Source organism: Empidonax traillii, unplaced genomic scaffold (assembly GCF_003031625.1).
Source record: "Empidonax traillii isolate 1590-97213 ecotype Southwest subspecies unplaced genomic scaffold, ASM303162v1 scaffold622:size377785, whole genome shotgun sequence".
NCBI lineage: Eukaryota > Metazoa > Chordata > Aves > Passeriformes > Tyrannidae > Empidonax > Empidonax traillii.
In genome coordinates, this window is record NW_020955815.1 from 355,585 (window position 1) to 369,481 (window position 13,897).

The 13,897-nt window shown below is 46.8% G+C and overlaps 1 long non-coding RNA gene across 1 annotated transcript in view; it reads left to right on the forward strand.

Annotated features, from left to right (window-relative positions):
• Window positions 1-4,801, forward strand: part of LOC114065119 — a 38,474-nt gene extending 33,673 nt beyond the window's left edge. The window contains exon 2 of the long non-coding RNA XR_003572877.1: window positions 4,555-4,801. This is a non-coding gene — a long non-coding RNA (uncharacterized LOC114065119). The remainder of the gene's footprint in view (window positions 1-4,554) is intronic.
• Window positions 4,802-13,897: the final 9,096 nt, after the last annotated feature.

Genomic DNA, 13,897 nt, shown 5'->3' on the forward strand with positions numbered 1-13,897 from the left:
GCATGGAAAATCCATCCCTGATTGGGATTTAGCGGTGAGCAGTCGGGGCAGCTTCTTGCTTGAAACCAGCAAGCTTTCATGTGTTTACAGCTTTGGTTTTTTGGCAATAAATGTTTGTATTACCTGTGATCGAGGAGCCTTGAAGGGCATTACAGAGGCGAGTCACGAATACAACTTCATTTCTTCCCAGGTCTCTGGGAGGCTGATTTATTTAGGTAACCTGATTTATTTGTATTTTAAACTAGAAGAGAATTCCATCATTTCTGGGGGTTTTAGACAAACAAGTTTGTTGTTATAATTTTTTGTATGAAAGGAACAACAAAAAAAAATCCGAATAATGGTTGCTTTTTCAAAAAGGATTAAAGCTGGTTGATAAGAACCAACCCTCCCAAGACAGGGCTGGGAGAGTCCCAAGACTGGGCTGGGTGATGAGTTGCTTGAAGTTACCTGAGCTGATTTCACAGAATCACAGACTGGTTTGGGTTGGAAGGGACCTTAGATATCCTCTTGTTCCATCCCCTGTCATGGACAGGAACACCTTCCACTACACCAGGTTGCAAACTGGGAAGTCCTGCATGGGGACTGACCCATGCAGGGACTGCTCTTGCCTTGGGCTGCAGAATTAAGCCCGTTTCATTTGCTGAGCTGCATTACACAGTTCCCATTCAGCTTGCTGATTCAATGCAGCCATCCCAAATGAAAATGGGATTTGATGTCCTCTTAAGCAAAATTCATGTATATAGAAAGGAATTATTAAGGCAGAAATTAAATTCCACTTACTCTGGGTATTCCAGGCGTGCCTGGAGCTGTTCTGCTGGTGAAGATGTGCTCCTGCACTGTGCTTTTGCTTCAGCCTTTCCCGGAGTCGTCCCCGGCTCTGCCGTTTGATTCCTCGCCCACTGGAACTGCCGGCCCTGTTTGACAGGTCTGTGCAGCCAACACAAACGAAGGCTGATTCATTCACGAAACATTCCTGAGTGGGGAGCTGGACTGTAGCTCTGCTCTGGTTTTACACTGCTTCAACTGACCTGGCTCCTCAGGACATGGTGGGATAAGCAGTCCCAGCTCACTTTGCAGTGACATTTTTCTCCCATCTTGCCCTGCTTTTGGTTTCAGGTGGGGAACTGTCAATGCAGATTAAATAAACCGCTGGGAGAGGCTCATAGCATCAAGGATTTCTGCCAAGTTGGCCTGGTATGTCCCAAACCATGGGGCATTCCAGTGTGATGAGTCCTGAGTGCTCAGAGCTGTCTTGCCTCAGAGGGGGACCCAACACCTTTCCCAGCAGCTGTCGAGTTCTCAGCTGTGGAGAGGACTTTATAAAATGAGAGATGGTTTTGCCAAACTCATTCTCTTCTGATAAACTAATAAAAGAATATCCTGTATTGGAAAATCCAATACAGATTATCCTCCCTTCCCCTTGATTTCACTTGGATTTATGACAGTTGGGGTGTCCTATTGCCTTAGGGAGGAGACATTTGCCACTGATGGTCCAGAGCGGAGGGACCTGGAAATTTGGAGGTTACATGCTCTCTCTATATTCCTAAAGTTTCATTTCAGGATTTGTAGAATGAACTTAGATCTGCACAGACATTTGTCCTGCTTTTGGGAGAGGGGTGGGGAGAAGCAAGAGAGGTTTGTTGTCCAGATGCTCCCATAGCTGAACAATCTCATTTGTACAGTGGGATTTTTGGCAGTTTCCCGTGTCTCTCGGTGTTTCCAAGGCTCTGATATGTATCCACAGTGTCATTCATGCCGCTGTACTGCAGTAGGATATTGACATTTGTGTACTACCTTTTACCAGAGAAAGTTAATTCCTTAAAGAATAAAGGATTGTTTTGGATGCTGCCCTTCCCCAGGGTTGCAGCAGGGAGGATTTACACTGCAATGGCCAAGTAATGTTTAGAGTCATAAAATTCTGGCTATTGGACGAGCTCCTAATTACTTCGATCTCTCTTAGTCTCACTAAAAGTTGGACAGACCATACTGAAACGAGACAGTTGCATTTGCAATTATCTCCATACGTAGGTCAGTGGGTTCTTTTCTTTTTTTTTTTAAACCACAGAAAAAAATGGGAAAATTTATTTTCCACTTGGAGCTTTTAATGAAGGGCATTACTGTACATATGGTTTGTTGTACCATATCCCCCTCCTGTGTGATGCTCCAAGTGGGTGTCAATGGATTCAGCTCAGCAGGGCAGGTCTGAGGTGCTCTTAGGATGGAAAATACTTAAAAATCCCATGTGGACTTTGCCCTGGATGGGTGTATTAAGAGATACTATCGAGTGAAAATAAATAAAACCACTAGAAATTACATTTTCATGATTCTTTGATTCTACAAGTTGCATTCTTTCCACAATAAGTGGTATCAAGGTGTTCCTTGCAGGTGTGGGAATGGAAGTTACTGCATTCGTTCATCAGCAAGTTGATCTCTGTTGCTGTTCCTGGAAAGTCAGTATCTCAAAAATACACTCTCAGTGTCAGCAAAATGCTGTGCTGCTGAAAGCTGCCAGATTATATTCTCTCTTTCTCCTTTCTGATGAGCTGATCAATAAAGGAGGCATTTCCATAACATGGTATTTACTCTCTCTCCAGTCTAAATATAATATTTATAGTTGTAAATATTCTTCACAGCTGGTAGCTGGTTTCTCTCTCCTGCTTTCATGATAAGTTTACAGCACGTTGCTGTTGCCAGGCTCAATCCTACATGTTTTTTGGCTGCCTCAAAAAATAAAAAAAAAGAAAAGGCAACTTCTTTGAAGTCTTGTGCAGTGTTTATGCATGAGATGGGTGTTTCTTTTGGGGTAAGTTCTTAACCTGACCTTCCTGGTGCTCAGCTGCACGTGCTGAGTGTGAGTATCCAGGGTTTGTGAGTCCCAGTCAAACATCCCAGTGCTCAGCTTAATCAACCTGTACATGGATTTCTTCAACCTCATGCACTCGAGCCATTTCGTGGGAGCCCAAACCAAGTGGGAAATGGGAAATAACCTGCAGCTTGTGGGGGAATAAAATTACTGGAATTTGAAGAAAGATGGAAGAAGTTGGGTGTTTGGCTTTGGTGAGCTCTAGGGAGGGCTGAGAATCTTTGATTTTCTTCTGCAATTCTCAGTCAAATATTCTTCTCATTTGTTAGTCCTAGTTAAATCATTTATGGTGCAAGAATTATTAGAGAGACATATACATAAAATGTAGATTCTCCCAGCCCTGTCAACTTAACAGACTTATTAGCATTTTCATATCATCTTTCCAATTAGTAAATGCTTTTTTGTTGTTGTTGTTGATGTTCAGCTTGCAAGTAAAAGAGAAAGCCACCTTGGATTAGATTTACACCATGTCATACTCTGATGAAAGCACTGATTAGCACAAGTCATTTGGTGTCATTCCCCCCGTGCTGTTCCCCCCCGAGCTGTCAGCTTTCATCAGGAGCAGGAAATGCATGTTTGCAAAGTATAACTGTTATTAGCAGAACTCAGACTAAGGGAAGGCTGGGGTTTTTCACTCGCAGATGTGTTAGAGGAGCAGGGAAGTGTGTGGGCAAGTGAGCTGTTTGGTTTCGCTCATCTCTCTCCCCTGCGTTTGCAGTTATGGTGTTGTTGAATGACTTAGCACAAGTTCTCCCACCTCTGTGAAAAACAAGTATTTGTGATAATGGGTTTTTTGTTGTTGTTGTCGACTGGTACATCAGGTCCTCTGTTAGCAAACCAGTTAAATGGTGAGTCACTGCAGGGAGTAGGAGTGATTGCAGCACGCAAAAAAAAACACAGCGTAGGAAACCTTGGATTAATATAAGCAGAGAAACTATCAATAGAAATGCTGACCACTGGTGTTCCCCAGAGCAGAACAATCTGGCTTCAAGGAGGAGAAAATAGATTGATGTTGTTATGAGCAGTGAAATGTTAGTGTTTTCTGTAGACATTCCTGTCTGGCCTTTGGAAAGGAGACGGCAGCACTGCTGCTCCGGATGAGGGAACAGAGAGCTGGTGAGAGGCTGCTGGAACTGTCCCCACACGGTGTGCATCAGCCAGGAGTGGGTCTGTGGTCCCTTGGAAAGGCAGGAGACTTCCCAGAGTGGGATCCTGGGTAACTCAAGGCTCCAGGATGTGAGCAGGAGCTTGCTGCTTGAGCTCCTGGAGCACCCCGTGCCAGCTGTTTCCTCAGGAGGAGAAGGAGCGTGCACGGTTCCTGCCAGAGCCTCAGGAAACATCTTCTGCTGCTTTTCACATCAGCCAGCAAGTGTCTGTTAAAAAGAAAAAAAAAAAAAAGTAGTTTTGAATGTATTTATTTGCAGTATTTGCAAAAGTTCAAGGCTTGGACTAAATTGGTTTTGCTGGTTCTGTTAGCTGATAGAAAAAAAGTGAAGTTATGTAATGAACATGGTCTTTTTAATGGCAACATAAATGTTTGCTAATTACCATATGGAGATGAAGGTCATATTAATTACAAAACAGTTCTTGCAACGCTACCAAGCAACCATCCTTTTAATTTTTTTTTTATGGGATTAATTAGAGAGAATATGCATTCAGGACTGACAGCTTTTCTTCATAATCTTTTCCAGAAAAACGTATATGGCTCTATTTGAACCTAATTGAGTGCTGTGTGCCCTGCACATCTGTGCTGGGTGGTGAGGTCGATGTCTCAGCTGCACTTTGGCCAAAAAGGGCAGTCACAGCAAACAGCAACCAAACAGCAGTGTGGGAGCAGATTTGGCCTTCTGAGGCATGAATTTAAAGCACAGATGAGAGCTTGTGCCAAGAGGCTTCTTGGGAGCATCGGGTCTGTTCTCATTAAAGGCTGAGGGTTAACTCCTGTGCTGGCAGAGTAAATACTGGAGTGGGACGGGCAGGATAAACCTGCTGCTGCTCAGGCTGGACATGGCTGGGGCTTTCTGTTCTGCTGCATCACCAGAGACCCGGAGTGGGATGCAGAGCTTTCCTCTGGGGCTGGGCTCTTCCCTTCCCCTGTTTCTGCACTGGAGACACAATTGAAGTTAAAATGGGCAAGATGTGCATGGCCAAAGCCTTCCTCCTCCTGTGTGTGGTCCTTAGGCCCTCAGTCCATGGACATGGTGCTCAGGTGGCCAGTGCACAGCCTGGGCAGCACAGCAGGGCAGGGGGTTTGCAGGGCCGTGCAAGGATATGAGCTTAGGCACTGCTGATGGGCACGAGTAGGCTGGTTCCTCCAGTGTGGAGTGGGAATGGTTGATGGCAGTGTGGAGCTGTTTGGGCACTTGGTCTTGTTAAACCTCTTGAGATTCCCAAGGGCCACTTCTTGCTTTTGTCCAGATCCATCTGGATGGGCCCATCTTCCAGGTGTGTCACTGCACCCTCAGCTTGGTGTCACCTGCAAACCTGCTGAGGGTGCCCTTGATCCCTTTGTCTGTGTCATTCATGAAGGTATTAAACAACAGTGGCACAACACAGACCCTTGAGGGACACCACTGGTCACCGGTCACTGATGGCTGTCAGGACTCTGAGCTGTTGACCACGATGCTCTGGATGGGACCATGCAACCAATTCCTAATCCACCTAATGGTCCACCCACTGAATCCATCTCTCTCCACCTTGGAGAGAAGGAGGTTCTGGGGGACTGTGTCCAAGGCTTTACAGAAGTCCAGATGAATGTCCTCTATAGCCCTTCCCTTGTCCCTTGTTACTCCATCAGAGAAGGCCACTGGTTGGTCAGGCAGGACATGCCGTTGGTGAAGCCGTGCTGGCTGTTCCAAATCACCTCCCTGTTCTCTGGGTGCCTTAGCACAGCTTTTAGGAGGGTCTGCTCCATGATATTCCCAGGCACAGAGCTTGGTAGTTCCCAGGATTGTCCTTCCTTCCTTTCGTAAAGATGGGTGTAATGTTTCCCTTTTTCCATTCACCCAGGACATCCCTTGACTGCCAGGACCTTTTGAATGTCTTGGAGAGTGGCTCGGCAGCTCCATTAGCCAGTTCCTTCAGGACTCTGGACTGCATTTTGTTGGGTCTCACAGACTTGTTGACATTCCAATTCCTCAGGTGAATCTGATCTTCACTTACAGCGAGAGGGGCTTTGCTCTCCTGGTCCTTATCCCATCACTTGAGCGGTGTGGGATCTGTGACCCTTCAAGCTGGTATTTGCTGTTCGTGCCACTGAGGGAACTCTGAGCTGGCCCCAGCGTGCAGGCAGCCTCCAGCCCTCTGCTGACCTCAGGCAAGTGAAAAAGTGGAGCAATGGTACAAGAACTGAAGGCTGGAGATGAGTTTTGGCATTTGGCACCCTCTGGCATGCCGTGTGCTCGTTACATTTGCTTGCACGGGTGTGCGTTTGGTGCCGCGCTGCAGGTGAACTGAACCCAACTCCTGAAGGTTACAGCTCTGGTGCCCAGGCATTCTTTGACTGCTACAAAATGATCACTAGTGAGTAGGATTTATTAATCAGGGTGGGACTAAAAGGACAGCAAACCTGAAAGCAGCATCTTCTGTTCAGGGTCCCTTGAGCAGGGCTGTGCACACGAGCTCTGCGTTGCTGTGTCAGTGGGACGAGTCGTGTCATGGCTGAGCAGCTTCTGTGCCCTCCTCCTGCCCAGCTTTGGGGGATCACCCTGAAGATAAAAGTCAAGAGGGAAAATAAGCCCTTGCCCGTGTTTCACCGTACGCCAGGATTTCAGTTTTAGTCCAGACCTCTTTGCTGTGCAGTTTGAGATGTTTAAGGTGTCACTCAAGTTGAACGCTGTGATGACAGCAATCAGATTCACTCGAGTACTTTTGTGCTGGCACAGTGCTCTCGTTCGGATACGTGTCAGCAGAGGGGATTTAAAAATACGGATGTGCTGCACTAACCCAGCTCCGAGGGATTGTGTGCACAGAGATGGCCAGCTTCGTGAAACAATTACCGTTCAGATAGCCTGGAAAAGAGGAAGGAATACTAATGTCTGTGTTCTGATGACGTGTGTCTGAAGCACTGAAGGGTTTCAGACTCAGATGTTTGAAGGTATTTAGGAGTGTAAGCCCAGCTTAGGGGAGGAAGTCCTTACATGCAGAAGTCTCTTTGGAGACTTGAAGAGCACGGTGAAGGTCACAGGTTAAGGACTAGTAACAGGCCAGTGCTAGAAGCTGAACCCAAAATGCCTCAGTCATAAGTTGTTGTGGTGTTTTTCACCTTTAGCTTCCCTAACTTGAAGGTGTTGCCTTTACTTTCGGAGCTCATTGTTCTTCTTAAGGTATATATAGTGAATTAAAGCTTGCTGGCCATTGGCTGGATTTTCTTTGCTATCTTTCTGAGGTCTTCTAGATGTTAAGGGTCCAGCCCTCTGAAAATCAGCATGAGCACAAACACTACCCTGTTTAGTTCCTCAGTGGTTCAGAGGAATGTGTGGAGCTTAATGTGTAAATGTGGCAGAGGGTTTTCTTTCAAGTAAAGAGAAAAAAGAAATCATGAAAATATAACTGTGAACATTTTGAAAGAGAGCTTTTCTTTAACTAATTTATAAGGTCTTTCTAAAGGGATTTTCTTTAAGACACTCTTTCGTCTTATTTTAAAGTAATAATTTTCTTGATGAGAAAATTATTCTCCTACTAATTTTTTGTTAATATAATGTGATGTTGCTGATGAACCTGAAGGTGACATTTAAAGGGAGGATACCCCTGAGAGATCTGTACTGATGCTGGAGCTGGAGGAACTGGGTCATCACAGATCTGCTGGTCACATACTGTTCTTGGGGACACTGTGAGGACTTCAGGGCAAAATACACACACGGGCATCACACCAGTTCTGAGCTGTGACCTGACTGAGCGTGTCAGGAGGACGCTCAAAACTGCAGAAGGCCATGGGCTATTTCTGATTTGTTTAGGACTTGCCTAAAAGGTGAAGCTGTTGCGATAGAAATGAGGGACTGACACTGAGACACCACTTTTCTCCTCCCTTTTCTCTCAGTTCGGGCTGTCACTGCTTTGACTTCTTGCATCTTAGATCCACATGCTTTCTGATCAGGCTGCCTTGTGGGAGGACATGTGGCTGTGTGATGAGGTGGTTGACAGCCATCCTGGTCTCTGGGTGGTTGAGCTCTAGATTGTCAAACCCTCTGGAGGCTGTTTTTAAGTTTGGTGCTTGGTACCTGCCACCTGCAGAGTGACAGGTGCTTGTGTGGCGTTTGTGCACCACGAACTGGTGTTTGCTCACCCCACCCGGGGCTGGAGTTCAGGCTTTGGGAACCTTTGTGTGCACCAGGGATGATGTGGCTGCATGGAAAGTCAGGGTGGTTGTCCTAAAATGAGGACAGTGATGATCAGACCTGCTGCTGTCTGCTGGCTCAGAGCTGGTGCAGAGGACAAGGTCCTGTGTGCTGAGCCTCCAGGTGCATCTCAGGAGCTCCCCACAGAGCAGATGAGGCCAACAAATTCAACTGTGGAGGGTGAGACAGTTTATCCCACTTTCAGGGTGTTTTTCATCTTTTTGCTGGTTTGAAAAGACGCCTTTAATATCACTCCAGTGATATTAATTGAGTGGTTTACTGGACTGGGGACTAAAAAACACTTCAGCTTAGAAAAATTAATTCCTCTGAACTATAATCAGGTAGAAAATGAGAAGATTGTTAAACCTGTGTTTTCTTTGTGGCAAAGACAACATAATGGAAGTCTGGAGTGTCCAATTGAGCTAACAAGGTTTTTAAAGAGCCAACAGGAATAGGTAGGAGGACAACGTGTGTCTGACAGCTGAGTACAGGGGATGTGGTGACACAGGCACGGAGTGAAGTCGGCACAGATACCGGCAAAGGGAGTCTGGCGGCGAAAAATAGGCTGGTGAGAGAGAACAAAGCACTGCCTGTCGTGGGAATGATTGCTCGTCCCTTTTGATCACGGCGAGGAGGGAGGCTGGGTGAGCAGCGTTCAGACTGAGAAAGGCGAGGGAGGGGGGTGAGAGGCGGCAGCCCAGGCGTGATGGAGGCATCCCTGGGCACCCTGACCCCTGCCCGGGCTGGGCTCAGCACCAACACCCCTGGGGAAGGACGGGAGGGGCTTTTCTCCTCCAGCTCGGGGCAGAAACCCTGCAGTCCCTGACTTCCTTCGGGCAGTGGCTCAGTCCCCCCGCCTGGCTGTTGGCTGGGGTTCAGCTGTGCCTGTGAGATCCCCAGGGATCATTTTAAGGGCTGAAATATGACGTGTGTAATCTGCTCAGCCTCTGCCCTGCCTTTAGTTCCCTTCCAGCCCTGTGGGTGGCCAGGAGGAGATGGAAGCTCTCCAGTGACACACTGCAGTAGGTTTTGACCTCGGGAAGGACAGAGCAGGAACTGTAATGGGCAGCATTTACTGTCTGGTGGGGTTTGAGGGAGAGGCTTTCGTGTGACATTGGATTGAGGCTCCAGCCATGGCAGTGCCTGGGCTCTGCCACGGAGTGTTGTCCTGCTTGTTCATCATCCTCTGCAGTTGCTCTGTCATGTCTCACGAGCAGCCCCCGAATTATTCATTGTGAGCACAGGGCTCTGGCCAGGACATGCTGCTCAGCAAAGCCAGAATCACAAATGAGGGCTTTAATATGGAAGAGGCAGCAATGCCCCGTGCCTGTCCATCTTCCCACTGGAGGGGCAGCAGCTGGAAATAGGAACAAAATTTTACTGGTGGTTTCATGTTGAGCCTTTCCAGCCCGCAGCGTGCTGTAGAGCTTTATTAACATTGTGTTTTTAATTTATTTTTGGGGTTTTTATTATTTTTTAGACTGCTTGTGTGGGCCAGCCCTGGCCACACAATGGTGGATTGGGTGGCACACTGGTCTGCTTGCGCAGCAGCCCTGCTATCCATATGTACAGTCTGTATCCTTGCTTTGGAACAACTGCACCAAAGCCTTTTAATCAGCTTGGTTTCACTCAAGTGTACAAATCCTCCTCTCATTACATGTACAGCTCTCAAGTTTACAGGCAGGAACTTCTTGGACAGACTAATATTCCTTAGCCATCCTAGCGTGCAAATTTAAAATTTAATATCTTGCTGCAGGTCTCTTCACTTTTATGCAAATTCTAATGTAAGATTATGGTTTGTAGTTGTAAATTAGAAATTAAAGTAAGTTTTGCAGGGGAAGGATATGTGGGAAGAGGCAATCGTAGTTTTATATTTTTTTAAATGAGGTAATCCTAGTGATTTGAGTACTGCAGAGATGCACAGCCTCTAAAAAGGAGAAGACTTGAACAGCAAACATGGTTTGAAAGGGCATTTAGCTCCATAGCTGTTAATGAAGAAGTGGTTGCTACAAGACTGTCTCCCTCAATCTCCTGACTTCTCTGAATGCATTTGGAGGCAAACAATAGGTTAATTGTTCTGGTGTAGGAAAAAAAAAATGAAATCCAGATGTGGCTCACTTTTGTTCTTCTGTAAGCCCCGAGGCTGAGGGGGTGTGTGAGGACCTGCTGCCTGGGGGAGGCTCAGCTGTAGCTGCTGGCTGGCATTGGTGGTTCCTGGGGGATAGCAGCTCCTGACACAGCTCTCGACCCTTAATTTCTATTAAGCAAATCTGTAGCCTCTGGGACCTACCAGGGTAGCTGTATCTGGCTGTTTTCCCACGTGTCCTGGACCTTCACATGGCAACTTGACTTGGCCCATTCCAGCTGGTCTGGGAGCAGCTCCCCCTGTGCCACGGTGACAAATGGATGAAAATCAGGAACAGCACAGGGAAGGGAATGCAGAATCTGAGTGAGCTCACTTTGCTTCTGGAGTGCTGCTCACACTTGTTCTAGAAGCAGCCAGGGCATTAGATGGAATCAAATTCTCTGAGCCCTCATATTCACACCACACAGGCCACACTGAAGGATTGGTCTCCCAGACTGACCCTTAGTGGTCCAAAATCTGCCATGAGATAGATGAGAGGAGAAGGGGACAACTCAATAAAAGAGAATCCTTTTGTGTCTAACCAAAGAGTTTCTGAATACTCTCAGTATTTAAATTTGCTTTTTAGAAATCAATATCACTTTTAAATCACTTTTAAATATCACTTTTAAAGGGAGGGACGGGTTCTCGTGCTGTAATATCTACACCCAGCATACTTGAAAAAGCTAACATGAAAAGTACTTCACAATAATGTTAATTGCATATGGATAAGATTTTGCAAAGCAATTTGGGTTCTGTCTCCCTCAGTGACTTTCAGTGGTGCCGAAGCTGTGGTGCTTCAAAGCAGCTTTTGAAAATGGAGTTTCGAGGGTTGAGCCCTGTGTGTGCTTTTGAAATTGCTCCTTAACTCTGAAATACTTGTATTTTTCTAGATTGCCTGTTGACAGGGTGTCCTTTCCCTTCCCATCGTGTCTCCGCAGGAAATAATGTGATGGAACCCTCGGAGCTTGGGCGTGGGACTGTGCCTGCTCCCTGGGGATCAGCACGGCCTTGGCTCAGCCCCGCGGCCGTGGCAGCCCCGGCACACACAGCAGGGCTCCAAGAAATGCCTTCCTAGCCCTCAGTGCAAAGAGCTGAAGAAAAACACTGGTATTATGGGCTGTGCAGTTAATTTCTTTGCAAATCTGCAATGGCTGACATCTGTTTGCTTTTCTTTGTGGTTTTGGAAAAGAAGAGAGGATTTGGATCCAAAATAGCTCTAAGATGGCTTGACATGGAGTAGCATGAATAGGCTTGTTTTGTCTCCTCCTGTTATGAATCACTTTCCATATTAATTTCAGACTTCGAGTCGATGTGTATCTGGCCTTGCAGAGCTGCACACCACTTTGAGTCGTCCTGTTGTTCAAAAATGAAATACCTCATGTTTATTTGCTCCGTATCAGAAACCAGAGTCCGACGTGGAGGTTTGCAGAGGTGGGTTGGTGCAGAGCCTGGGCTGCCAGGGCGCAGTCGAGCCGGATCGAAGGCTCTTGCATAGCTGGGGAATTTCAGGCGTGATCCCAGCCCTCCAGTCAGAAGTTTAGACAGACTAATTATCCCTATTGTGCCGTTTCTTCATCCACCACCTCAGGTTTTGCTTTCTGTCACGTCTCTGCAGTCAGCCCATGGAGCTGCCCGTGCTCTGTGTGGCCAGGGAGGTGCTCTCTGCTGTGGTGGGACAGTCCCATGTCCTGGCGTTCAGAGCCTGCAGTTGCTTGCAGGACCCACCAATTAGAGCTTTTTTTTCTCTTTTTTTTTTTTTGGATTAAATATCAGTCAACTTGCAGTAAAGGTCCTTGCTTTCTCTTTTGCCAGATGTCATGGATTACTGCCTCTGAACGGCTTTCCCATGAAAAGCATAAATAAATACAAGTCCTCAAGCTCCTGGCGTGAAGTCAAGACCCCCTCCTCTGTTTTGTTGGGCTTTTTTTTCCCCTTTTTCTCAGACAGATTAATGTCTTGTCTTTATTGGCCTATTTTGGTCAAACATCAAAACCACCCATCCTTCTGTGTGTGTGAGCCTGGAGGAGATCGTGGCCCTTTTAGGGCTGAAGAGAACAGCCATGGGGTGGGAAGCTGAGCACCTGCCCATGGGGAGCAGCAGCTCTGGGGTTCTCTTCGGACCTTTCTTCTGCCTTTTGTGTTGGTCTCAGGGTCAGATGATGGTGGGAGAGGGCTGTGTTTATGTACAGGCTGTGTTATATTGTACTGCTCGACGGGTGACCCGTGGGATGAGTTCCTGTTGTGTGGACAAGGTAACAGAGCGTCAGGGGCTGAATGGAGCAAATGGAGAGAAGGAATCTTTTCAGTGGATCTTTTCAGTGCCAATGATAACACACTCCTTGTTCTGTATTCCTGCGTGGGTTTGACCCCACTGAGCTTATGCTGGTGTGGTTCTCCCTGTTGGCTGAGGGATAATGGGATGTAATCCATGGTATCAGCTCATTGATTTACAGTGTTTCGAGCCCTGTAATGTAAAACTCAGGAGTTAGACCCCCACACAAAGGTGTGATACCAGTTTAACAATCATCAAAATGGGAAGAAAGGAAGGAGAGGGCTTTGGATCTGTCACTGGGTTGTATTTTCAAGTTCTTCTCTGATATTTAGAAATTGTTTTTATCAGAAGCTGGGAGTCCCAAGCCACGTGATTCCTGGAAGGGTAGATGAAAACGAGTAATGGGAGTGAAGGAAAAAATAGTTGTGGAAACCTTTGCAATCACAGGCAACACTAAATGAGTGTTCTGATTAAAGCTGGGAGGAGCTGTTTGTATTTCCTTACATTTCCCTGGGAATGTGGCTTCTCATCCGAGCACAGGCTCCTGCAGCCAGATGCAGTTTGCTGTTGTTGTGGCACCTTCACATAGGGAATATCAGGCTGCCTTTCCAGGGCAGACTGCAAACCTGGGAGCTTTGCTGGCTATACCAGTCACCTGATGAGAGACCAATAAATGAGGGGACTGGCACATGTATAAAAAGGGATATAGATGGGTTTGCTGTATGCCAGCACTCCTCCAAGCTCTATCTGTGGCCACTGTTTTGTTCTCAGCTGACATCCCTGTGGTGCTGCTATGCTGGCTCTGCTCCCCTCCCAATTCTTTTGTGATTTGTGAATGATTAAGATGGAGTCAGACAGAAAGCAGAGTTGGCACAGCCAGGCTGTTACCCTATTAGAAGGTCCAGATGTACTGAATCAGGGTTCCTTGTGGCTTCTGATGAGGAAGAAACAAAACAGGGCTCTGGTTAGGTTTAAAGGATTTGGTAAGCACACATGTGTCATGGGTCTAACTGCCTTTGATGGGTACCAGATGGCAAACAGAAAGGGGAGGATGGAGCTGGGGGAGGCAGAAGGATGGAGAGGTCCTTTGTGAGCCTCTGTAGGGAAATGTCACGTGCCAAAGGTGCCTATATACATGCTTGGATAGAGTTATATGTGTCTATCTGTATAAAATCATCTTTCCACCCACTGGGTCGCTGAGATTCAAGCCTGTTGCTTCCCCTGTACCTCTCTTTGAAATGGTAAATCTGATTGCAATGTGTCTCACAGCAATGTGTGGGTTTGCAGCCCCTTCATTTCCA